The 25188-nt window shown below is 43.9% G+C and overlaps 1 protein-coding gene across 1 annotated transcript in view; it reads left to right on the forward strand.

Moving 5' to 3' along the window:
* The first annotated feature begins 652 nt into the window (after positions 1 to 652).
* LOC126167576 (putative phospholipase B-like lamina ancestor) overlaps positions 653 to 25188 on the forward strand; it is a 141701-nt gene continuing 117165 nt past the window's right edge. Inside the window, exon 1 of the mRNA XM_049920487.1 lies at positions 653 to 819. The gene's annotated coding sequence lies outside the window, so the exon portion shown is untranslated. The remainder of the gene's footprint in view (positions 820 to 25188) is intronic.

Here is a 25188-nt window from a genome sequence, read left to right on the forward strand (position 1 = left end):
ATCCATCCTGTTCCCCAGACCTAACTCCTCTGGACTTTTACCTGTGGGGAACACTAAAGGACGTGGTTTATCGACAAAAGCAACGCACATTGGATGAACTTCGAGACTCCACCGTACATTCATGTGCAAATGTCCAACTGAACACGTTGCAGTCAGTAGTTCGTGCTGCAGTTCGGCGGCATCGTTTGTGTGTGGATGTTAATGGTGACCATTTAGAACACCTACATCGATATCTTTACGTTGGACTTTAAGCTACACTTTCACCAAAAAAGAGACAACTCCCTCCGTCAATTAGTTTGCAAGTTAATGGGCTTTTAAACAGTGGATACATTTTTTTGGACCCCTCTGTATTTGGCTGGACACGGCCGTAAAAATGTCCGGCTAAAGTCGTTCGCCTGGCAACCCTACTTGCGTTGCCATTCTGAGCTCCTGGCCTACCACACAGTCGAGACCAAACGCACCTTTTCTTTTCTTTGTACGCTGCCCTTGTCGGTCAGCGTCACTTCTGAGAAACGAGACGGAAGGGACCACGTGCCAGAGCGGGTGTGTGGCGTCCAGACGAGTGGAACGGCTGCCTACCCCCACCCCGCCGCCCCAGACGGTCACGTGATGGGCATTCCGGCTGGGCCAGCCGCCTCGCGTGCGCGCAGCCACTGGGCGCCCATTCCGCCAGCGGACAGCCAGCAGCACGCACCAGCGAGCCACCGGGCTTGGGACTAATCGGAGCGGTTTCAAGTCCTCGACAGTCGCGACCGTGAGGAATGTAGTCGCCGTTACCACGACAGCGCAGCGCCTGTACACTACGACCTCGATGACAAGGTGAGCCTAGGCTGTTGTCCGCCCGATCTCATCTTGTCCGCTCTGCTCCCAAACTCTTAGCTCTGCCCATTGCCGGCCCCCTCAGAGTACAAGCACGGGGAAAAGGGACCCGACCAGACATTCCAAGACTATACGCTGTGAACCGTGTGGCAGAGGGTACTTTATTTATTACTATGTAAGGGTTCAAGTATGGAGCACGGCAAGAAGACTGCACTTATTGCTTTGTGCCAGCTGCTGTATACCTAACTGATTGATCTCTTAGGGAGCTGAAGAGCCGGCTGGGGTGGCTGAGCGGTTCTAGTCGCTTCAGTTTGGAAGCGCGCGACCGCTACGGTCGCAGGTTCGAATCCTGCCTCGGGCATGGATGTGTTTGATGTCCTTAGGTTAGTTAGGTTAAAGTAGTTCTAAGTTCTAGGGGACTGATGACCTCAGATGTTAAGTCCCATAGTGCTCAGAGCCATTTGAACCATTTTTGAGCTGAAGAATTTTTGTGGTTCCTGCCCTTGAAGGCGTTTGTTGAAGATTTCTAAGCAGGTCACCACGCAATATATCGACAGTAAGATCTGTCGACATTTCTGTTGCACTCTCTCGCCAGTCAAGCGAGCATTTGGCCATTTAGAGCTCCGTTCTTTGTATACCGTCCGTGTTACCCGTAAAGCCGGCTTGATGCAGGTCCAATTGGATGGAGAAGAGTTTTGTATGCAACATCATTTGCAACATACAAACTGCTGCTTAAAAGTGCTCTACCAATGAAAATTAACCGTCCGTTTGGTTTATCTACGTAGAAATGAGATTGTGTGGCGCTGCATTTCATGCCTCCACAAACTGTTGCTCCCAAATATTTGCATGACACGCCCGATTCTAGTTGTCACTCATTAATCTTGTACTTAAAGGACACCATGCTTTCACGCTTCGTGAAGTACATAACGTATTTTCCTGCAATGAGAACAAGTTTCTGGCTTTGACATCAGAGTGATAGTTTGTCGAGGTGCAACTGGATATTACTCCAGTTCTTACTGGATAGAATTTCGTCACTGATAACTGCATTATCTGGGACAATCTGATATTATAGCTAATAATAAACTATAAGTTATTAGTGTACAGCAGGAACAGTAAAGGTCCGTCTCATTCGCCTGCGGCACACCAGTCACTTCTTAGCTGTTTGTGGACGTTTCTGCTTTCTTGTCAGGGGACCACTAAAGGAGATTAGATTCCTCAGAGTTCCTTTTGACAGCATTTAACCGTAATACTTACCAGAAAGTTTGGTAGTAACTTCCCCAAACTGAGATTATATAAAGCTCAAAATTTCTTTTATTCACCCATACCCTTGAAATCGTTGTTAAGCGAATGACTAGAGTAAATTTTATTGTGCATTGCATTAACACTTCATAAAATGCCAGTTACGAATGACTAATTTCGCTAGAAGCATTCTTCATGTGGTCTACGGCTCACAAACTTCGCACGATGGATATGTACGGAGTTATAAGCTACTCCTAGGTTTTCCTGTAGAAATCGCTAATTGAACACTGCCGAGAACCGTCTGTCTGGTCAACACATATCATTCTTAGTGCCCATTACTATTCTTAGTTTCATTTTCTTGTTTTGGCACTGCGCCGAATGGAAAATATGTCGCATCCGTGCTATCAATTTTTTTAAATTCTGGATTTATCCACTAGTGCTTCAACTAGATATGGGTTCTGCACATTCTGAATAAGGAAAGACTGGAACTGGACGCTCCGTCGAAAACATAGTCGAAGGAGAGCGACTACAACTTTGGAATGGGCAAGGACTCAAGGGAATCGGTTGTGTACTTTTTAGAGGCATCTGTCCTGCAATTTTCTTAAGCGGTTTAGAAAAACCACAATCTTAACTGGGATGGCAGGACGTGGATTCGAACCTGACTGGGTGGCCAATATCTTCACTACGTCGCTTCCTCAGTACCCTCGAACAGTGGCTGCTGTAGGGCGTTTTGTGCCTTTCGGATGTGCATCTCAACCTCTTCCAGATTCTTTAGCATCCATAAAAAAGCTGATTGCATTGTTTATTATGATTTCGTAATATGTGCTAACTATGCAAAAGTGTTTTCAGTGCTGACACGTCAACATAATATTGCTGAGGGTATAATAACTCAGTATATCATTATTATTATTATTATTTTTAATACTGGTGTCTAGGTTTTGGAGACAGGTACTTGTCCGGACATACTGAGCTAGATGCGGAAGGAAATACATAGATAAAGTCTGTCTAGCGTTATCAGTTATTTCCCAGACCACGTGATGTCCCCTATGCAAAACACAACGAAGCACGTTTCCTGTACTGATATGTGTACTTATCTGGAGCAGTGGAAGGTCAGTAACTTATGATGAAGCATTGTTTGCCAAGTGCGAATATATCCTTCTTTTTTTCTGTCTTCTGACTATTTTTGTTGGTCCCGCCACATTTTTCTTTCCTGTGAGCATCGCTTCATCTCAGAGCAGCACTTTCAGCGTCTACAATTATTTCCTCTATATGTTACAATCTCTGTCTTCCCATACAATTTTTGCCCACTACGACAGCCTCTATTACAATGGTTTTTCGCCGTCCTATCATTTTGTCCGTTCCTCTCTTTAGTGTTCCCCACAAAATCCTTTCGTCAACGGTTCTGCAGAGACTGTCATTTATAATCTCATTAATCCACTTAATTTTTATGAGTCCCACGACAACCATCTCAGAAGCTTCTACTCCATTATTTTTCGTTTTGCCACACTGATTCCCATCCAATGCTAAGCCCTAAACGTTCATTATCATAAATATTTTCCTTCGATTAGGCCCTGTGTTTGATACTACCTCACTTCTTTGGCAATAGATGAACTCTTTGTCCGCGGTAGTCTGCTTCTGGTGTACTCCTTATTTTACTCTTCACCCTTTACTTTGCTTTCAAGGTAATAGAATTCGTTCACTTTGGCTGTGGCGTAACCCCCAATATTAATTTTAAGGTTGTCGAAAATCACTTTTCGTTGCTACTTGACACTTTGTTTGTTTCCCTTCTATTCAACTGACCCTCTAATGCTTCCTCAATTTCACTGCGAATAGTAATGTTAACACAAAATCTTGCCAATGATATGCCTTGGCCCTGCATTTTAATCCAGTTTCTGAATCGTCTGTTCATTTTCTTCGTTGTCACTTCGATGCACAGGTTGAGCAGGAAAGAAAGACTCCATCGCTGCCTCGCACCCTTTTGCATCCAAGCACTTCTCTGGTGATCTTCAGTTCCTGTTTTTACTTTTTCCTGTCGGAGATGATGTATATTACCTGTACCTATTTGTTTACTGAAGGAAGTACACGGCTCAAGTCCATCTCGCGTTATCCGGTATTTACCACGCCTCGACCTGGTCCTTTAGCGTGATGGAAGGAGACACATTCTCCTGTGCAGTTTATGCATATCGGAAAGAGAGGGACGTGAATAATTTAACTAAAAAGTTAATGAAAGTCTATTCATGTGCTTCTTACAAGGCGCAAATGAATGTTTTTTTAACTGTGTTTATTATGACCTTTAGTATCGCGGTAATACGGTCATAGTTACAGAATTTACGAAATTAGTAGTATGATTCCATAACAGTAGTAGAATTCTCTGTACGCGTGCGCTATGATGTGCATGTCCATTCGCTTTTGAGTCACTCCTAAAGCCGATGTCTTTATCCGTTTCGGTTGTTCTCCCTCCTGCTGTAATGGTATGTCCTCGTTCTGCACGAATCGGCTCATTCCTGGTTTAAAATGTCTTCCTAGCGCTGATTACACAATTAAAACACAACCTGCTCGTAAGAATCTACATTTCCAATTGCCCGATTATATAGAACCTAGCAAACTTATTGTAACGGTGTACAGAAATTCATAAACTCGAAGTTTCTTTAATTTACGTCTATGGTCACAATCTTTTTTGTTTAAAAGATTACCGGTTTCGATTTTTAATGACCGTCATCAGATCTGATGGTTATTAAAGACCGAAAACGGTAACCATCATCAGATCTGATGGTCATTAAAGACCGAAACCGGTAATCTGTTAAACAAAAAAGATTGTGACCATAAACGTAAATTAAAGAAACTTATTACATATACGGGTCACTGTTTTTTCGCGACGATGTCGCAGCTTGTGATTCATAAATTTTGTTGTTTGTCGTCCACAGTACAGTGGGGAGCTTTTTAACCTATAGCATTGAATTGCTTTTGTGTTCGATTTGCCACATCTTTCTTCTCGGGACACTCATATAATACCGATAATGTCTTCTTCGTCTTGGCGTGTATAAAGCCAGCCTCAGTCAGTCTCATAAGACGTAGACATTTCTTTAAGCCGATCCTAATTAAATGTTACATGTGCTACGGTTGTGTACAAACTTCACTTCACACCGTTGGCTTGGTATACCAATGAGTTATCTGTATCAAAGGCTGTATTTCTGTATAACGGTTCCTGTCCAATTATTGTTCATTCTACGCCTACTTCATCCACATAGGATTGTTTTTTGCTCGTTAGGTTTACGCAGGAACGTTTGTAAACAGACCATACACGTTTTGAGTGTATAAATCCTTTTGACGCACATTCCAAAGCATAAAAAGAAGCCGGCGCTGGCGTTTTGCGTTTGTTCCAATTGTGTGCTGACGCAGATTCACGGCAGTTATTGCGCGAAGCGTGTGTGGCATTGCGCGCGCCGGCCGCGATAGCAGCGTTTATGCGGGTTCCACGTGAGGCAATTTCCGGGGCCCTCGCTCTGTTGCACGTGCCCGCGTTTTGGCTGCCTGGAGGCGCTCAGCTGTGGCGCAAGGCGCACGCACGCGGCGCGTGTTCACGCAGCTCGCGCTGCCTGGCACAGAACGCGTTGCCAAGGCAACAGCTGCTGCAGGTTGCGGCGCACCACCTGTTGCATGCGTGGGGGCGGTCAGCAAACCCGAGCTAGCTGTGAGCCAAGGAAGCCGATTGCGTTGCCCCGTGTAGCGTACGCGGGGAGCCCCTGCCCTAGCTCTCTTCTGTATTGAACTACGGCAGACTGAGTACACTGCTACTCATACTCCCATTCTGTCAGTTCTCCACGTCGACATATCTGATTCCGAACAAGCGACGTTTTACAAGTGTGCGGCTGGTCCCGGCGGAGGTTCGACTCCTCCCTCGGGCATGGGTGTGTGTGTGTGTGTGTGTGTGTGTGTGTGTGTTTGTCCTGAAATCAGAATTAAGTTAAGTAGTGTGTAAGCTTAGGGACTGATGACCTTAGCAGTTAAGTCCCATTAGGTTTCACACAAATTTGAACTTTTTTTTGACGGTGTACACGAGCGGCAATTTGGTCGAAATAACGGTGTTTCATTCATCCGATGACAGCAAGCACTGTGTATTAGTAGGCGACCAACGAGCCCTTCGTTGCTTGGTGATCAGATGCCGTGTCGCCTGTCTGCTACCGCAGGACTAAATTTAAAATACATCCAAATAAATTTTGTACGCACCCATGTCATGCAAGGAGATGCTGGAACTGCCAGCCATCACAAGATATAATTATCCTTGAGAAATTGAATTAATGGTTCTGTCATCGTTAATTGCGTGCAAAGAAACGTTGGCTGCATGAGTCCTTGCCGAATCCTGTTGATGATCGTGAAGCGGTTCCTCATGAAGCAGAATAGGTCTGTCGGCGCCCCATGTTGACAGTTTTGGGAATTAACGTACCTGTGTAAATAGAACCAAGCATCTTCTGAAAACAGAATGAGGTAATGATTGATTTCACTGTAACGCACTTGTTTCAAAACCCATTCACGAAACCTAACCCTGTACGTGAGATCACCATGTTTAAGTTCGTGCACTACTGTTACACTACTGGACATTAAAATTGCTACACCACGAAGACGACGTACTACAGACGCGAAATTTAACCGACAGGCTATGCAAATGATTAGCTTTTCAGAGCATTCACACAAGGTTGGCGCCGGTGGCGACACCTACAACGTGCTGACATGAGGAAAGTTTCCAACCGATTTTTCATACACAAACAGCAATTGACCGGCGTTGCCTGGTGGAACGTTGTCGTGATGCCTCGTGTAAGGAGGAGAAATGCGTACAATCACGTTTCTGACTTTGATAAAGGGTGGATTGTACCGTATCGCGATTGCGGTTTATCGTATCGCGACATTGCTGCTCGCATCGGTCGAGATCCAATGACTGTTAGCAGAATATGGAATCGGTGGCTTCAGGAGGGTAATACGGAACGCCGTGCTAGATCCCAACGGCCTCGTATCACTAGCAGTCGAGATGACAAGCGTCGTATCCGCATGGCTGTAACGGATCGTGCAGCCACGTCTCGATCGCTGAGTCAACAGATGGGGACGTTTGCAAGACAACAACCATCTGCACGAACAGTTCGACGACGTTTGCAGAAGCATGGACTATCAGCTCGGATACCATGGCTGCGGTTACCCTTGACGCTGCATCACAGACAGGAGCGGCTGCGATGGTGTACTCAACTACGCACCTGGGTACACGAATGGCAAAACGTCAATTTTTCGGACGAATCCAGGTTCTGTTTACAGCACCATGATGGTCGCATCCGTGTTTGGCGACGTCGCGGTGAACGCACATTGGAAGTGTGTATTCGTCATCGCCATACTGGCGTATCACCCGGCGTGATGGTATAGGGTGCCATTGGTTATACGTCACGGTCACCTCTAGTTCGCATTGACGGCACTTTGAACACTGGACGTTACGTTGCAGATGTGTTACGACCCGTGGCTCTACACTTCATTCGATCCCTGCGAAACCCTACATTTCAGTAGGATAATGCACGACCGCATGTTGCAGGTCCTGTACGGGCCTTTCTGGATACAAAAAATGTTCGACTGCTGCTCTGGCCAGCACATTCTCCTGATCTCTCCTAATCTCTCACCAATTGAAAACGTCTGGTCAATGGTGGCCGAGCAACTGGCTCGTCACAATACGCCAGTCACTAGTCTTGATGAACTGTGGTATCGTGTTGAAGATGCATGGGCAGCTGTACCTGCACACGCCATCCAAGCTCTATTTGACTCAATGCCCAGGCGTATCAAGGCCGTTATTACGTCCAGAGGTGGTTGTTCTGCGTACTGATTTCTCAGGATCTAAGAACCCAAATTGCGTGAAAATGTAATCACACGTCAGTTCTAGTATAATATATGTGTCCAATGAATACCCGTTTATCATCTGCATTTCTTCTTGGTGTAGCAATTTTAATGGCCAGTAGTGTATATTGGGCCTATTATTCGGTCACTACTAACTGCGCATCACACCCCCATTTTGTGATCTCGAAGCGTGTCCTCATGAAGCAGAATAGGTCTATCGGCGTCCCATATCGACAGTTTTGTTAATTAGTTGTTCAAATGGCTCCAAGCCTTATGGGACTTAACATCTGACGTCATGAGTCTCCTAGACTTGGAACTACTTAAACCTAACCTAAGGACATCACACACATCCATGCCCGAGGCAGGATTCGAACCTGCGACCGTAGCAGCAGCGCGGTTTCAGACTGAAGCGCCTAAAACCGCTCGGCCATTGGGAATTAATATACCTGTGTAAATAGAACCCATTCCCGAAACCTAACACTGTGCGTGAGACCACCATGTTTAAGTTCGTGCACTACTGTTTTTTTACGGGGCCTCAGCAGCTCTTTTTACAGACGTATAAAAAGTTTGCGAATGCTGCGAAAGGTGTGACTTTTTAGGGGTATTTTCCAGACGGTATGCAGTGTCGTAGTGATGATCTTCTGTGTGCACTGTACGTCGTCACTTAACGTTTCTTGTCATGACCTTTCAAGAAATTTCTTCATTAATTTGTGAACTGCATCACGACTAGGATTTCTATCACTTGGAAACTTCGGTTAGAATAACCTCCGGGCAATATTAGCGGATTCTGTAAGCACATACGAATCGTAAATAAATATGTTGTTGAATGGAATAATTCGGTCTTGCCATTGTTGCGTTGCAGACTTCACTTTCAGACTCGCGATGTTTGTTTCACTGTTCTAATGACGCTGAAAAGGCGCGTAGTGCGGCATTAATAGGAAGACGCCGGATCCATTCTATCGGCCTGAACTGTTCCGGTGACCGGCAAACACAACGACGCCGGATACAGAAAAACCTCAAGGAGGGGGCGCTAAAGGTATCTTGAGCTACCTTTACTTTCACCGTAATAAAAAACAATCACGTCATTACTAATTAGTAAAAATATTGTTACGTGGCTCTTAACAATATTTTTACTGAGAAATTACCGTGCATTACTATTATTAATACTTCACAATCAACTGATCACTGCCACTCTTGAGTAATCTTCACACTTGCACTTGCTCCAAAGAGGACGTTTTACTTACTCATTCCTCAGTCTTAATATTTCTGCTTCTGAATGTAAACTAACTTCCTATTCGGCGAATAGTCCGTATTTATAGCGCTACGTATCGAAGTTTCTCTGCGCAAGAAAACAGTAGAATATTCGCGACTTTTCTCGAACAAATGCCTGGCAAAATAACGTATCGAGATCACTGGAATGGTCAAGACTTTACTCGTAGGTATGTGTTAGCTGTCTGTGTGTCAGACAGAAACGTATAAAATACGATGATGCGGACGCGTGTATCCGCCACTGAACAACGCACATGCTATCATCAGGTAAATGGAGTCACATGCACGCATATAAATCAGCAATCAACCACGCCATGATTGGGATAGTGACGTCAGTGATCAGTTGACTGTGCCGAGTGTGGAGTTTTAAAATAACTAATATCCTGCAGACTGCTTAGGCTCAGAAATAGGTGACTATGGCGTCGTCGGCGAACAACCTATTCTCGTTGGGCTCGCTCCTGGTGCAGTATTGGATTTAGTGTTTTTGTGTCTTCTTCGTCTGTATTTTGTTGTTTGCTTTGTATTCGTGACGAGCTGTAAAGGTTGAACGAGCAAATCAAAAAGGTATTTACCTTTTACAATACCTGGACAAAGGAAATGCCTACACTATTCATAAATAAGATCGTAAATAGATAAACATTAGAATGAAAATTTTTTCAACAGTGAAGAAGTCAGATCTATTTAACAACGAAAATAATTTTCACTGTTCGGAAGAAAATAAGAAACAAAGGATTAATTAATAAGGCGCTAATTACTGCCTTCCCAATATTGTTTGAAGTGTTTGTAAGTATATCTTTTTTGGAGCAGATAAGTGTAGATGTTCTGAAATGTTTGGTTGACACAATCCCTATTTTTTTCAGCTCTCAACAATGTGGAGAATTTACCCTATGACCTTCCTGAAACATCCACTATGAATTTTGGTCGTTAATAAACTCTGTTATTATTGGTTCCCACAGTCTGTTACTACGAGAGTGTGCTGAAAAGCAATGCCTCCGAAGTTTTTATTTGAAAACCCTTACAGTTATTTAAATAAAACAAACGTGTTAACATTCTATACCTTTATTCTTCATGTCTATATATTTGCAGCCCTCTGCCGCTGAACAGGCTACTTTACTATGTTAAAAATATGGTTGGTATTGTTATTATTTTGAGCGATTTTAAATGAAAATAGTATTTTCGGTCACTATTCTCAAAAATATCTGTTTTTTTGTCATTAAAGAGTAAATCATTAAATTGCAAGATTTGATCACTTCATCGAAAACACTTGTTTCTGTTTTTTCCGCTCGGGGGCTGGGTGTTGTGTTGTCCTTACCTTCGTATCGTCATAATACATTAAGTAACAGTGGAAAGGAATCTCGTGAAGGCTGATAGTGGAAATCTTCCGAAGGTTGATGCGTTTGTGGTCTCTTCCTCCTTCAAAAACAGATTTTTGTGTTCCGTAAATAAGAAATGTGAAACCTGCGATGTAGGTAAAATATACCTACATTTTAAAACTAATTATTACTAGAAATATTTTTATACAATTGAGAAAAAAAGTACTTGTTTGTGTCTACAGACTGATTCTCAAGTCATGACAAGCTACTATACAACACAAACGTGTTTAAATAAGGACTGGTACTCGAGTTTAGTAGTCGTTTTGCTACCAGCTGCGTTTTGCTTTTAAATGAACAGCATCAGCCGTTGTCACAGTAAAAACTATGGGCGCGCTTATCCAGTTATAGTTCAGATTCAGATTTATTCGTTTCTATGCGTAAATTCATCTTGCGCTCTTGTCGCTTTTCACAAATCATTATGCACGACATTTTTCATGCTGCTTGGTAACAAAGAAAATTGTCAAGTTAAATTTTATTCGTGGCACTCTTTTTGTACTTACTCTGTTGAGTGTTTTGAAATTAGACTGTTCGGTTTGGTTCCGTAGCTGGGCATTCGTTCCGTGAACAATAACGTTCGCAAAGTATGTATTAAAGCGCTGAGTTTGGGGAACGATTTCATTTTTACGTTCTCTGAAATTGATGGCAAGCTGTAACAAAACAAAAACGTTGAAATACGATGAAGTGCCCTTTTTCAGTACGTGTAATTTTCCCACACTATATGTTTCTTTTTTGTTGTAAAGAGGGTCAAGAGAATACTATAGAGATCATGCTTTGGGCTACAAACAACTGCAACGTGACAATGGTCTATCAAATACGAGATATCCCCTTGAACACAAAGGGAGAGGCAGTTCGTATTCTGCTACTAAACCGCCGTGTTTTAAACATTTTGGCCATCGGGTACATGTTATGAACTTGGACGAATTTCAGCAGCTGCATTCATAGATGCTGTCGAAAAGGCGTCTTTTGACACACGAATCGTAGATGTATCATATAGGGAAGTACTGGATCACTTATGTGATTATTAAAACTGATAACTGGCGATACTTAGTGCTTCCCGTGCGAAGCAGGGGTGCGTAGCTAATTTAAGGCAAACCTGAAGAACTTTCTCCTAGCAACTTAACACACATGACCATTTCTCTCGTTCAAACAGTGAAGCAAATAGTGACATCTTCCTACTGTTACTATTGCCGCTCTTTTCGTTTCCCAGTCAGTCACGTCCCTCTCCTCATCACTTGTCACATTCCTCTTTCTCCCTCCGTGTCCTACCCCTTCCCCACGTCCATTGCTGCCGCTGTTTACAGCTGATATCTACCAGCTTGTAATTTATCTTTATTATTCTGCTTTTCAAAAACGTGTAGTAAATGTATTTCTTTGTCCAGTGTACTATTACTGTTTCCAGTATTTGTATCATACCTAGCCATGTTTCCAAGCCTTGAATTCCATATTAGATATAAGAATTCTTTTAAAATCTTTCTTTAAAGTCAGTGCCGCCATTAGACTGTTGTTTATTTGCAGTGTTACATTTACACTTACACAATCATGATTTCGGCTTCAAAGTGCCATTATCAAGTGTTTTAAGTGTTATACAGTGCCTAAGATGGCATACTGTCTTAGGTACTGTATAACACTTAAAACACTGCAAATAAACAAAAGTCTAATGGCGGTAATGACTTTAAAGAAATATATTATGAGTGTGGCCCCGCATTATGAAAAAATTATTAAACTTTTAACATGTGCATCGCAGTGAATGTAACCTAAAGTATAAACAATGCTTCGTTAGATGAAAGAGAGGACCTAAAGGTGTTAATTTTACTATTGCAAAGAACTCAATAAGGTTTTGGGCATGTCGGTACTTGTAAAGAACGAAGAAATGGTGCACGAGATAGATTCTGTATATACTGGCTGTCTCCTCGATTAAAAAACAAATAATTCAAGCTACATAGACGCCTGTGATAAATGTCAGAAGAGAAGTTTACGGGCGAATGGGGAGGGGGAGGAGTTGTCATTAGGACGCGTAATTTTCTGAATGATACTTTCTCATGAGCTAACGATGTTTGTAGTGGTGAAATTATGTTAGAAGTCAAACAGAATTTCTTCTTGATAGTCAGATCGAATGTGAAATACGTCACATTTATAGTAACGCATACGATGGTTTTGCATTTGATATGCTCTGTTATGTAAACGCATGATGATGAACAAAACATGCTTGAAACGTGTTTGAGCGTGTTAATCACAAACGAAATAAATGTGAGTGGCAGTAGAAAATGGAGGTAATTATTCTACACAGTCATGATTCGTAAAGTTTGCCAACATGGCCACAGTTAATAATGATCAAAAGTAACTGGAGCCCAGTATGTAATGCAGAACTGACCACTAGATGTCACGGGAGGTGAGCCCACCAGTATAAAAGGATGCGGGGCGTATTATGTAGAGGCCGCCAAAATCATGGCTGTGTATTTCACTAAACGGTCCCCTATACTCGGAAACAACATCTCAATCGGGGGCGTCCGTGTCCCGTGGGCCCAAGCTACCAAGTATCTCGGGGTCTGGTTGGATAAGAAACTTTTCTTCCACGGCCACGCAGAATACGTCACCCATAAAGGGTTAAAGTTGACAAAGGCCTTGTACCCGCTCTTCTCCAGCCGAGAGCTGAATTTAGATACCAAGCTCCGGCTGTATCACTCCGATGTCCTGCCCTCTCTAACGTATGGTTCCTCTGCGTGTGCCACGATTAGTAAGTCCCGGATGCTGACGCTCCAGCGCCTACAGAATAAAGTTCTCAGGTGGAGTCTTCACGCCCCTCCGCTCACCAGGATTGTCACTCTGCATGAGGACACAAATACGGCCCTTCTCAAGACGACCATTCGCCGTAAGGCTCGCCAACTATACAGTAAAGTGGACGCCCTCCGTGAGACGGTCGCTGGACTCCAAACCATCGGCACCACAGTTCCACGGCGCTGACACCGACACCCCGTTCCGCTGACCATCCTGGAGGACTCTGATTCGGGCTATGACTAACGATAGGCCCCATACGACCATGTTTTTCAGCCCGTTTCGTACAGTCACTAGCAGTGGCCTGTTCACGTCCAGCCAATTTTCTCCTTGACCATAGAGTTGGCGCATTGCTGCACCCCTCCTCTGTCCTTCCATCGTCGGGGGGTGACACGGAACTTAAAGTTCCACCGCCACACCTTCAAAGTGCTATGCTCGGCTGTTATTCAGCCGTTGCTTTGAGTCTCCTCTTACTTGTCCACCGAGACAGTTGGACCGGATCTGAACCAGTGACGCTGTGTATTAGTAACCTGCCATATATATATATATATATATATATATATATATATATATATAGAGAGAGAGAGAGAGAGAGAGAGAGAGAGAGAGAGCGAGAGAGAGAGAGCGCTCTGTTATTTCGAATGCGGACTAGTCATTGGATGTCACCTGAGTAACAAGTGCATCAGGGACCGTGGAGCATTGCGGGAGAGTGGTTGCAAAAATCGCATGAAATGAGCGGAAGAAATCACTCATGACTTTTAAAGTGCTACTAGCAGATCAGCTAAGATAATTACTTTGCGCAGGGGATAAAAAGAAGCATGCGAGTGGTAGAGCAGGTCCTCATAACACACACATTTCTGATGTCAATGTGTAAGTAGGCTGTTTATGTTTTCTTTATGTAAGTAGGCTGTTTAGGTTCTTAGATTGGTAACGCCGCCGCCACGTAGCGCTCTCTGTATGAAAATCACTGGCTGTGCTGTGTGCAGTCTGTGGCTAGTTTGCATTGTTGTCTACCATTGTTGTCATGAACTGCTATAGCTGGATGTGAACAGCGCCTAGCGTTGCGCAGTTGGAGGTGAGCCGCCAGCAGTGGTGGATGTGGGGAGAGAGATGGCGGAGTTTTGAAAAATGTCATGAACTGCTGTATATATTATGAATCTTGAGGTAAATACATTGTTTGTTCTCTATTAGAATCTTTCATTTGCTAAGACTATCAGTAGTTAGTGCCTTCCGTAGTTTGTATCTTTTATTTAGCTGGCAGTAGTGGTGCTCGCTGTATTGCAGTAGTTCGAGTAATGAAGATTTTTGTGAGGTAAGTGATTTTTGAAAGGTATAGTTTAATGTTACTCAGGGCCATTCCTTTGTAGGGATTTTTGAAAGTCAGATTGCGTTGCGCTAAAAAATATTGTGTGTCAGGTTAAGCACAGTCGTGTATAATTTTTCTAAGGGGACGTTTCAAATGCTTAGCGTCACTCGAGGTGTCCAATGAGAACGCCACTGGACAGTTGACCGGAAACGAGTGGAATAATGAGTCATGCTATACCCTGTCGTAATCTGATGGATTGCTAGGTATGACACAAATAATGGAAATAATAATAGTATAATGGAGAAAAGTAATACAGCTACTATGCGTTTGTGAAAAGTAGAATAGTTACAAGCTGGTAGATTTAAGCTGTGAGCAGCGGCAGCAGTGAACATGGGGGAAGAGGTAGGAGAGGGAGGGAGAGACGTATTGTCATATGTAGCGTCAACAGTGAAGCACTGAGGAGGTGGTGTAGCGGTGTGGTGTTTAGAGTGTGGTCTCCTTATTGTGCTTAAGAAAATGGTAAATGTGGAAGCATATGAACTCATTTCACAGCATTTTTCTGCGTACAGTAGAGGAACATTTAGGAGACAGTGATTGTTTGTACGAGCATGACTGCACTCAGTCAAAATGCAGCGTCTGCAGGCAACGCTTCGGGGATAATAACATTCCTCAAATGGTTCAAATGGCTCTGAGCACTATGGGACTTAACATCTGAGATCATCAGTCCTCTAGAATTTAGAACTGCTGAAACCTAACTAACCTTGGGACATCACACACATCCATGCCCCAGGCAGAATTCGAACCTGCGACCGTAGCAGCAGCGCGGTTCCGGACTGAAGCGCCTAGAACCGCTCGGTCACCGCGGCCGGATAACATTTTTCAAATGGAGTGGCCTGTCCAGAGTCCCAATCTGAATCCAGCAGAGAACCTCTGGGATGGATACGACTTCGCTCCAGGTCACTACCTTCTCTGGCTTCGGCTCTTGAGTCAGAATGGGCTACCATTCCCCCACACACATTCAGAGACCTCACTGAAAGTGTCGCTAGGAGAGCTGAAGCTGTTACAAAGGGGAAGGACGGATACACCATTTATTAATGTCCTAATAGGTGTCTGGGTACTTTTGATCAGGTAATTTATTCTCACGAACATGGTATAACGTCTCGAACAACGGAACTAACGTCGTTCTGTGATAGCACTGAACCGTAGGCTAAACTGACGAAACTGCTGCAGGTATGCAGAATCCAAGATACAAGTTAGTAAACTGTAGCTTCGTGTCAAAGCGTCAGATGCATCATTTTCAGGTGGTCACTGGCGTTCCTGACAAGCTGTAGCTCTCTCAGCCGTACATCCCCAAAATGTGTCAGTCTCGCTGCTGTGACGTCACTCCACACAGTTGCCGCATCAGCTTATCGTAGCCCGATAAGTGCGGTTCTTACTTCCTCAACGGGCAGCTGCTGCTGTGTGTGCCGATGGGAGCTTCAGTGCAAAGTGATTGTGCAATTCTGCTCTGTTGACAGCGGTGACTGTCGCTTTATAAGGTGGAAAAAGGAGTGCCTTCCTCGCTGCCTCCAGCAGTGTAGTGGCAGAAACAGCGAGAATGCCCTGCGGGTAGACTGCGCACAGAATACCTGGCCCGCAGATGCACAGTCGGCAGTGCTCTTGTGGGAAGAGCAGTGGGTGGTGGTGGAAGTCGGAGGCAAGCACTGTAGGGGAAATGCTGAGTGCTGGAGGGGAAGGGTCGTTCCAAAATGAAGTCTGCACTCATATTATTTGTAAATATTAAGTGGAGCCCCTCCACGCTCACCCATCCGTGGTGACCATTCAAAAAGATCTGACACCTCTGTTTTGGTTAAAAAATGGTTCAAATGGCTCTAAGCACTATGAGGCTTAACATCTGAGGTCATCAGTCCCCTAGACTTAGAACTACTTAAACCTAACTGACCTAAGGACATCAAACACAGCCATGCCCGAGGCAGGATTCGAATCTGCGACCGTAGCAGCAGCGCGGTTCTGGACTGAAGCGCCTAGAAGCGCTCGGCCACAGTGGCCGGCTGCTTTGGTTACTATATAAAAAGAATTTCACTGAAAGTGCAACAAAAGCTGCGACTTACTGTCAGCTGGCTTGTTAACGATTTGTAGCTTTCAGAGAAGTGTCATGAGTAGCGAATTTTAGTGAAATCTACACATTTCTGTTGTTGCCATGTTAAAACACAGCGGATTTTACAAAGTGTCACCTCACTAACGTGTTGTGAAGACATCAATTGCGAAAGAATTCTGAAAGAGTGGTTTATTACAGTTTATTAAATGAGATTCGTATGGCTCTAAGCACTATGGGACTTAACATCTGCCGGCCGCTGTGGCCGAGCGGTTCTAGGCGCTTCAGTCTGAAACCGCGCGACCGCTACGGTCGCAGGTTCGAATCTTGCCTCGGGCATGGATGTGTGTGAGGTCCTTAGGTTAGTTAGGTTTAAGTAGTTCTAAGTTCTAGGGGACTGATGACCTCAGAAGTTAAGTCCCGTAGTGTTCAGATCCATTTGAAACATTTGAACTTAACATCTGAGGTCATCAGTCTCCTAGACTTAGAACTACTTAGACCTAACTAACCTAACGACATCACACACATTCATGCCCGAGGCAGGATTCGAACCTGCGACCGTAGCAGCAGCGCGGTTCCGGACTGAAGTGCGTGGAACCGCTCGGCGACAGTGGCCGGCTATTAAATGAGGAAGAGAGGTAAAGTGAGGTGAATAGCTTATGAAAAAAAAAAGAACCACTTCCTTAGCGCAAAAATAAAAGTGTAATGTCTTCACATATGTTGTTCCAAAACGCATAGCCTATCTCGTTTCACCAGCCATTGATGGCGCTTAAAATTTCATTCCTTCATCGGAAAAGTCTGTAGTTATTGGAATAACACGGTAGATAATGAAGTTTTGTATAATAACCATACGGCACTTTTTGGATGCTATCATTTGCCAAAATTTCATTTCGATATCTCATACCGTTTATGAAATATGAGGGATGGTGTGTATATTTCATTCTGCTGGCGCACGCGATCGCAAATGAATGTGCTAAATCAGATCAATTTTCTAGAGATTGATGACCGAGAAAGACCTCCAGCCAGGTCTGAAGAAAAATTAAATATGTTAGCTAAATTTCATACGCATTAACATATTACGTAATATGCACCAAACGCGCCGGCTGAGCGGTTCTAGACGTTTCAGTCCGGAACCGCGATGCTGCTGTGGTCGCAGGTTCGAATCCTGCCTCGGGCATGGTTGTGTGTGTTGTCCTTAGGTTAGTTAGGCGTAAGTAGTTCTAAGTCTAGGGGACTGATGACGCCCCGTAATGCTTAGAGCCATTTGAACCATTTGAGCACCAAACGCAAAATTATTGCGACGCCCAATTTTCATTGCAAACTTTTTCGAGTTTCGTGAAACGTCTTACATGCAAATATCACAGTAACTATTACCACTATCGAAATGGTGGGCACATCATCGTGAAGCTGACATATTAAAGCTATAAGCAACGCGAAAATGTGTTTTTTTTAACGGAATAATTTCTGTAAAATCGTTTGAGAAAGAATGCAGGGAGTGCGCCTCGATTTTGTCGTCGCAGACCAGCCGAAAGGAAGCAAAGTATGTCGATCTCCCCTTCCGAACAAACGAAACTTGCCCAGCGCTTCGGGCTTTAATTGGTCCGGTATCCTGCGCGGATTCTACAGGGTATTACAAAAAAGTACGGCCAAACTTTCAGGAAACATTCCTCACACACAAAGATAGAAAATATGTTATGTGGACATGTGTCCGGAAACGCTTACCTTCCATGTTTGAGCTCATGGAATGGAAACACACAGCAACAGAACGTACCAGCGTGACTTCAAACACTTTGTTACAGGAAATGTTCAAAATGTCCTCCGTTAGCGAGGATACATGCATCCACCCTCCGGCGCATGGAATCCCTGCTGCGCTGATGCAGCCCTGGAGAATGGCGTATTGTATGACAGCCGTCCACAGGACGATCACGAAGAGTCTCTACATTTGGTACCGGGGTTGCGTAGACAAGAGCTTTCAAATGCCCCCATAAATGAAAGTAAAGAGGGTTGAGATCAGGAGAGCGTGGAGGCCATGGAATTGGTCCGCCTCTACCAATCCATCGACCACAGAATGTGTTGAGACGCGTACGAACACTTGGACTGAAATGTGCAGGAGCTCCATCGTGCATGAACCACATGTTGTGTGGTACTTGTAAAGGCACATGTTCTAGCAGCACAGGTAGAGTATCCCGTATGAAATCATGATAACGTGCTCCATTGAGCGTAGGTGGAGCCAATCAAGACATCACCAACAATGCCTGCCCAAACGTTCACAGATGTCAACACAAACACCTAAGTCAACATTACCTTCCTTCAATTGGGCCAACTGGCGGTGAATCGAGGAAGTACAGTACATACTGACGAAACTAAAATGAGCTCTAACATGGAAAGTAAGCGTTTCCGGACACATGTCCACATAACATCTTTTCTTTATTTGTGTGTGAGGAATGTTTCCTGAAAGTTTGGCCGTAGCTTTTTGTAACACCCTGTAGGGTAGGCTGTCAGTCGGTAATGGTGAGCCGAGCGTCCTGGAGCGCGGGTCGGCAGGCAGTGGCAGCGGTGTCGCCGCGAGTTCCCGGAAAAGCAGAGCGCGCGCGCGCACATGCCCGGCGCCTGCCCGCCGCCGTGTTTTCGCGGGTTGCACAGCCGGGCGCCGCGTGACGCAACTCCCGCACGACAGAAGCGCCACGCTTGTAGCACGTGGCTGCGGCAGGCTTTCGTAGAGCTGCGCTGCCCGTTGAACATCCACTAGTCTACCAGCATTTTTAACACCACGGAAGTACCAACCGCTCTGGAGGAAATGACGTTCCAACATCTACACCTCTACATCAAATTGTCGTTGTGTGTAGTATCACAGACTAGTTTCGTTTTCCTAGATTTCGAAATGGCGTTCGACACTGTGCCAGATACCGTACGCGATCGTCTCGAAGTTTGCTGACTAACATGAACCAGTACATTGTCCTGATCGGCAAGTGTTGAACAGAAACAAAAGTAACGTTGGGTGTGCCAGAAAGGAGCCTAGTATGACTTCTGCTGTTCTTTATGTACTTAAACGAAGTACTCCCCTCCACAACTCAGGAATCTATAAAATCAGTTGTGACGCATGTAAAGCCTATTACATTGGCCAAACAGGTCGTGCTTTCTCTGCTAGATACAAGGAGCATCTTTTAGGGGATAATGGATCTAACATTCCAGAATGAGATTTTCACTCTGCAGCGGAGTGTGGGCTGATATGAAACTTCCTGGCAGATTAAAACTGTGTGCCGGATCGAGATTCGAACTCGGGACCATTGCCTTTCGCCGGCAAGTGCTCTACCATTTGAGCTACCCAAGCACGACTCGCGGCCCCTCTTCACAACTTTACATCTGCCAGTACCTCGTCTCCTACCTTCCAGACTTTACAGAAGCTCTCCTACGAACCCAGTTCTGCACGGTTCGCAGGAGAGCACTTGCCCGCGAAAGGCAAAGGTCTCGAGTTCGAGTCTTGGTCCGCCACACAGTTTTAATCTGTCAGGAAGTTTCGGTTCTAACATTCATAACTCAACCTTTGTCGACCACTTGTTGATCACAGGCCACAAACCTATGGAAATTCATGACAACGGAATTTTGCACTGTGAAAGAAAAGGTTTTAGACTAAACATTTTGAAAGAGTTACAGATCTTCAAACATTTTTCTCTGAATGATGGCGTAATGAAAATCTTTTTCAATGGTTTAAAGATGTCTGATAGCTAATGGTGGTTATCCGTTTCCGTGTTAGGCCCTTAAATACTGTCTTCCTCTCCCTTGCTTTTATGATTTATATCCTGTTATTTGTCAATCACTATTATGTTAATTTCATATAGATGTTGTTAAACCTTTGTAAATTCTGCTGCTAGATGGCGCGAGCTGTATCATGTTCACGTCGTCATTTGCTACGGCCCGCTCGCGCAGTCGCTGTTACTCACTCGTGTCCTATACCGCTGTAGTGCCCTTAGTGGCATATTTATATATTGTTTTAAAATTTTCACCATACCTGTTATGTATTCAGGAGGAAAATGTTTCAACTGTGGTTTTAATGTCTCCACTAGAGCGATGTAGCTCAAATTTCCGTTTAACCACATGTGGAAATTTTTATCCAATTTAATTTGTAAAAATTAAGTGTTTGTTCTAATGCCTACCTGCTATTAATGTACCTTCCTGTGATAATGCTAGGTAAGGTAACAGTTTTTTTCTGAAGAAGGCGCCCCTAGTTGGCGTTGAAAACTAGTTAAAGAATTTTAAATTCTATTTGCAACTGGTTGGCTGGAAATTTGTGACATTGCAATTAATTACGGTTACTGATCACATTTATGTTTCAAACATTAACCCTTCGGTGGGCTAGGCTTTCATACTTCCATGAGTGGGCGCTTTACGGCTTTTGCACCGCAATTGGTTTTACATTTTTAACCTAAGGAAAAATAATCATCCCATCAGTAATAAATAGGTAAAATGCATCAATTTCTTTTTCCGTAATCTCAACACTTGCTTTTGGACCTGGCAAAACTTTTACGATGTTCTTCGCCTTGGTTTTAGGAGAAGGAAGCGGTTGACTTATTCAGATAGTTTTTTTTATCTTTTCCTACGTAAAATCGGTAATCCTCTGGTTGTTGTCTCCCCTCTTCAACCAGGTGGTCATCTGTCTGCTCTGTTGATTCTTCGGAGTCACTGCTGTGGTTGCCTTCTTCAATAACTTCCTCTTCCGGCTCATATTCACATGAATCTGACAATTCTTGTAATTCTTCTTCTGACAATTCTCGCAGTACTTTCTCATAGTCGTCAGGACGTACAATTAGACGGTGTCTGTCAAATGCCTTCTTTTTCTCCATTTCCACGCTTTTATGAGACCTAATGAAACACATGTTTTTGTAAAAGTAATATATTGCAGCAAATCAATATCCAAGACTGTAAAGAGTAAGGACAATTGCATATAGGAACTTTGAGTCGATTCGAATATTCATTATATACTAATATAAAAGAAAGATTGCCTTGAGGCGAAAGAAAACAAGTATAGAAAATACTTACATCACAAGGTGCGTAGCGGCAAACACATCGCAAAGGCAACACTCACGTTTCAAACAACAATAGCGACCAAACTGCCGAAAACATGAATAGCACAAGTGTAGTATGTGGTGACATCCGTTGAGAACAACAAATAGGTTTCTTGACGTGGACACAACTGTAACGCTATCTGTGATACTAACAGAAAAATAAATATTGCGGCTATCTGCTGCAGGCGCGCCCACCGAAGGGTTAAACGAAGTACTAGATAGGATCGTCAGAAGTAAAAGATAGTTCGTAGACGATGTTATGTACATGAGAGTACTGTCGAAGAACGATCCGTAGGAAATGTAGAAAGAGATGGACAAAAAATGGTTCTAATGGCTCTGAGCACTATGGGACTTAACTTCTGAGGTCATCAGTCCCCTAGAACTTAGAACTAATTAAACCTAACTAACCTAAGGACATACACACAATAAATAAAATTTGTCATTTATTTTCATACCTAGTGTTGCAATTTCAGTACCCCACTCTATGGCCGGCCGAGGTGACCGAGCGGTTCTAGGCGCTACAATCTGGTACGCTACGGTCGCAGGTTCGAATCCTGCCTCGGGCATGGATGTGTGTGATGTCCTTGAGTTAGTTAAGTTTAAGTAGTTCTAAATTCTAGGGGACTGAGGACCTCAGACGTTAAGTCCCATAGTGCTCAGAGCCATTTGAGTCATTTTGAACCCAAGGCGGTGACTTCTAGTAATCTCTCTCCACAGGAGTCTCGTACCAAGACAGGCGTTAATTAACATCAGGCAACCGTCTGACGTAATACACGTCATCCTGACTACCCTATTGCGTACCAGGGACAAGCAAGCAGCTCTTGAGGCATTTCTCTTTCCTTCAGCAGATGTGGACGCGTTATACATCTGAACTGAAATCATCGTACAACGGAAGCGGTACGTTTCCGGACATGGCTTCCTATTCAAAATATTGTACACTCACTCTCCTCTACAACTTCTAGGAGTTTGTAACTGGAAGTTTCGAACGCCTTGTATATTGAACATCTTGTAAGCAGCAGCAAAGACCTGGTTTCGAATAACACATTTACATGTTCACAAAACATGATCTTGCATGTACCATGGTGCACACTGACAATAGGCCCAGGAATCAGAGCTGTCATCTGTAGCAAATATGCGTACTTTGGACTGGTCCTTTTCAGGTACACGTCCTAAAGAGGAAAGATTGCGAGAGATTAGTTGTAAGAAAAGCAGATAGCAGACCGACATTTATTGGAAGAAATACGAGACTGGAATTCACCCAAGAATTAAACACAGACTTTTGTTGTTGTTTGTGGAACTAAATACGTTCTTCTGTGGCAGTGGAAAGAGCCTCTGGATAGAACTTCAACGACTTAACGTGTGTTGAACTTGATAAAATAGAGATAACAACGCCCCAAACCAGTCTCCCGGCGCCACGAGATGAGATAGCAGAAATGTGTGCCCTATTTTACCAAATGTAAACAAACAAATAACTCAGGTACGATTCATGTGATTACTTTTGAGCCTAAAGCTCATCAGTCCGTACTCTGCTGTTGTGGCAATCAGGCAACGTGCTCATGAAGCAGATCAGATTTTCACAACGTATCCGACAGTCGAAGAAAAAGACGAGTGATTTTCATTTATGGCGAATGTCGCAAAACCGTTAGAATAGCTGTGCGGCTGTTTGCTGAAAAGTATCCTTATCCGGCCAAGTCCTCATGATTTGCCTTTGGACACATTATAAAAAAAATCAATAAACGAGAATTATGAAGAGTAAAAGTACCTAAAGAAAAAGGGTAGCAACTGATGGTGGAAATGAAGCTAACACTTTAGAACAGTAACACATATTCCACAGATCACTTCGAGGCAGCTGGAATGTGCGAGGGTGGTCATTCTAAGATATGTTCTACGAACACTACATTCCAAAATATTTAATCCTTCATATTATTCCAACAGCAGCATCATGCAAATGACTTTACAAATCGTTACAGTTTTGCGTATGGCGTCTACGAAAATTGCTAACAAGGAAGCTCTTGACTACGAGGTCGCAAGTTCAGTCTTCAATAAGGCTCATATTAAAATGTTGTGTAAACAATTATTACAGGAAAAATATGAATGACAATATGCACCAGGAGGGCGACAGAAAAGGAGTGTCCGGGACGCGCAGAGATCAACCTTCTATGCTTTATGGGGTGTATGTATTACACTTCACAAAATGGACATCGTCGACATTCAAGAAATGTTCAAAACAAACCATTAACTTGCGCCATGGACAGCGAATGAAAAGTGATTTCGTCAAGAAACTGTGGCTTAATTAATCTTCCCAACATGCTCTACTTGACAACTGAAAATCCACTCTGGTTGAGAATATCGCACCATCGGTTCCCGTTACACTGATGCAACTCGAAACAGCCACAACCAACTACAATTCCTGACAAATATGCTATCACAGTTATTGGGAGACGTCTCACTGGATAGGTGATACGGGAAACACAAAATGGACAGCACGCTCATCATACTCCACCCTTCTGAACTTTTAACAACGAGGAAAAATAATACAAGAAGTCTGCAAACAAACCACGACGACTCCCAAAGACATGAAATGGCGCACAACACGTGCCTGTGCTGAGATACTTCTGGGTGAGATTCAACGTGAAATATTGTCAGCCTGGAATAACATCACAGCAGGTATTAGTACTGAAGGCCAACATTTTGAGCATTTCATACGAAATAACTACACCTCAGTTACGTGTTTGCTTACGTTCGGTACACCGTGGAGATGTTGGTGGAGCCTCTTGCTCTAACAGCAGAATGGCATCTTGTTACTGCCTGATCAAGTCCATACGTGTTATGTCGTTGAAGTCCTCTTCGAATGCCACAGAAGTCGCATACAGTTTTCTTAAAAGACATTGGTGTTGTCATAAATCGGCTGCTGCGAACGTTAAAAGCTGCCTGAGTCAGAAAATTTCCATGGAGCACAATGTAACTTAGCGAAAACCTCTGGACTGGACACGGTGTTCGACTGTTATACACTATGTGATCAAAAGTATCCGGACACCTGGCTGAAAATGACAAGTTCGTGGCGCCCTCCAACGGTAATGCTGGAAATCAATAACCTGTTGACTCACCCTTAGCCTTGGTGACAGCTTGCACTCTCGCAGGCATACGTTCAGTCAGGTGCTGCAAGGTTTCTTGGTGAATGGCAGCCCATTCTTCACGGTGTGCTGCACTGAGGAGAGGTATCAATGTCGGTCGGTGAGGCCTGGCACTAAGTCGGCGTTCCAAAACATCCCAAAGGTGTTCTATACGATTCAGGTCGTTACATGGGTGTTATTGTCGTGTAACCACTCTGCCACAGGCCGTGCATTATGAGCAGGTGCTCGATCGCGTTGTAAGATGCAATCGCCA

The sequence above is a fragment of the Schistocerca cancellata genome, chromosome 1, assembly GCF_023864275.1.
Source record: "Schistocerca cancellata isolate TAMUIC-IGC-003103 chromosome 1, iqSchCanc2.1, whole genome shotgun sequence".
NCBI lineage: Eukaryota > Metazoa > Arthropoda > Insecta > Orthoptera > Acrididae > Schistocerca > Schistocerca cancellata.